The sequence below is a fragment of the Suncus etruscus genome, chromosome 2 (genome assembly GCF_024139225.1).
Source record: "Suncus etruscus isolate mSunEtr1 chromosome 2, mSunEtr1.pri.cur, whole genome shotgun sequence".
NCBI lineage: Eukaryota > Metazoa > Chordata > Mammalia > Eulipotyphla > Soricidae > Suncus > Suncus etruscus.
The window spans coordinates 145,923,809-145,926,263 of NC_064849.1; positions in this window are offsets into that span (position 1 = coordinate 145,923,809).

Genomic DNA, 2,455 nt, shown 5'->3' on the forward strand with positions numbered 1-2,455 from the left:
ATTAGACACATCTCAACAGCAGATCCTGATACTATGATTTCTCCGTTGTGTTTGACTCTTCAACACTACTCAGAGTAGGAGGAATAAAACATGAAGCACTGTGCCACCTCTCTAACTCTTCCTAGGGAAGAAATGAACTATTTCTAGACTTACTCATAATGTCCATGCTCTTTTGGTTTATTCTCAAAAAAGTAAAAGAACTTCTTTTCTCATCTAAGCTCTTGTCCCACCATCAATTTTTACCTGAAGACGTCATGCAGGGGCAATATCCAGAGTCATCTGCCAAATGAGCAAATGGCAACCACAAAATAGCCTGCCACTGACACTTTGCAATGTTCATCGCAGCTCAGTTTTCTCCATGGGTAAAACTATCTCTGGAATACTAGAGGAAGGTTTTATTATTTTCTTTTCAAAAAGTGAAAAAAAAATTTTTATCAAAATGAGAAAATTTATGAAATCTTTTCACTTCTCTTGGAGAATCCATCTAGCAGAGATTGAAAATATATAAGATAATAGAAAATAGTCATTTAGATTTAATTTCATTGAATATTATTTATTATGAATCAACTGAGATTTTTTTCAGTTTTTAATTAGTTTGTGTTTATTTAAGAATTTATTTGAAACTTTCCTTAAGTTTCTCCCTGTAAAATAACATAGGAGATATTCATTTTCAGTATAAATTGTATATTATTTTTTACAATTATAGTTATTATTAAAATAGTTAATATAGTTTACATTCAATAGCATTTGGGGATTCAGAGGTACACCTCAAAGAGTTCATTTCAGCATAGGTGAACGGTGGTCAGGAGCCATCAGATCCAGAACCAGTGATGTTCAGATGACTATACAATGCAGGGAATTGATCTTAGGGCTTTATTCATGCAAGTCATATGATCTATATGGAGAGAGAATTTTTGGAGATTAGAAAGCAAGATGTTCACAACGAGAGAAGAACCAATCTTAGATCTTGTCATAGTCTCCAGGTAGCTTTAGATTTTTAGCCAAATCCCACAAGTTTCTGAAAAATCTTCTTTGAGAAATTTTCAACTTTTAATACAGAAGGTCAATAGTATAGACTAAAGGAAAATCAATGAGCAGAATTCTAAGCTAATTAACATCACTGTCCACTGAGATTCATTACAAACTATTATTTTCATAATATCTCTTTTCTCACAACCCACACACCTTGGCTTGATGTACCTTCTCTGACTAACAGGTATGAAAACAATCTAAGAATACATAGGAATCTCAAAATGACTATAGGACCTTTAAAAAACAATATTTGTCATTATTAAGCTGTGGCTAGAGTTTTTATATGTGACTAATTTGATGTGTAACATGGTTAAACATCAGGATAATAAATAATATTTATCTTAGGGCCAGAACAATATCACAGTAGGTAAGGTGTTTATCTTGGACAAGGCTGAACAGGTTCTATCCCTGGCATTCCATATGATCCCCCAAGACTGCCTGGAGTAATTTCTGGGTGCAGAGCCAGGAATAACTTCTGAGCTCAGCCAGGAGTGGCATCCCCCAAACAAAAATAAAAACATAAACAGTAATTAATAAAATTAATGAATAACTTATTTAATTAATCACTAGAAGCAAAAATTTAGCAGATAATAGCTCTCTTTTCTTTGTAATATTGAGTGTTTTAAACAAGTTCTTCCATAATATCTTTAATAGAAATCATTGATTCACATACTTTGAATGCAATGCTCTCTATTCTCCTATTATTTTAGAGTCCCATTGATAAATACCAAGATATGAGTCCTACAAAGAAAGTTTTACCCAAACATTAAGAACTACATAGTCAAATGGCTCCTTGTTCTTGGATAATTGATACTATCCACCTGTATACTTGAAAGTTTTCTTGGTTTCTTCCTTTCTTCATAAAACTTTCTCTTCATGTCTGGCAAATGAAAAATTTTCCCTGAGAACCAAACTTAAGTATTATTTGTATTTTTATGCTTCTGCAGTAAAGACCCCAAGTGCTTAACTAACCATATATTCCTTATGTTTGATCCTATATCTTTTATTGAAAAAGTTTTATATAGGAGCCGGAGTGATAGCGCAGTGGTGGGGCATTTGTTTGCCTTGCTTGTGGCTGATCCAGGACTGACCTAGTTTCTATCCCTGGTGTCCCATATGGCCCCCCAAGCCAGGAGCAATTTCTGAGAGCATAGCTAGGAGTAACCCCTGAGCTTCATAGGGTGTGGCCCAAAACACCCCCCCAAAAAAGAAAAAAAATTATATAAAATATAGCACACCTAACATCAAGCATAGTTAAACTCATTTACTTTTAAAATTTTCTTTATCGCTTTCATACAATATTCAACCTAATTGTGGGAAATCTATTTAATGTATGTACAAATTATTTTCATTTATGCAACAAAATTAATAAAATTCTGGAAATATATTTCACAGAGTGTATTAGAACTTGCCTCCCATATCT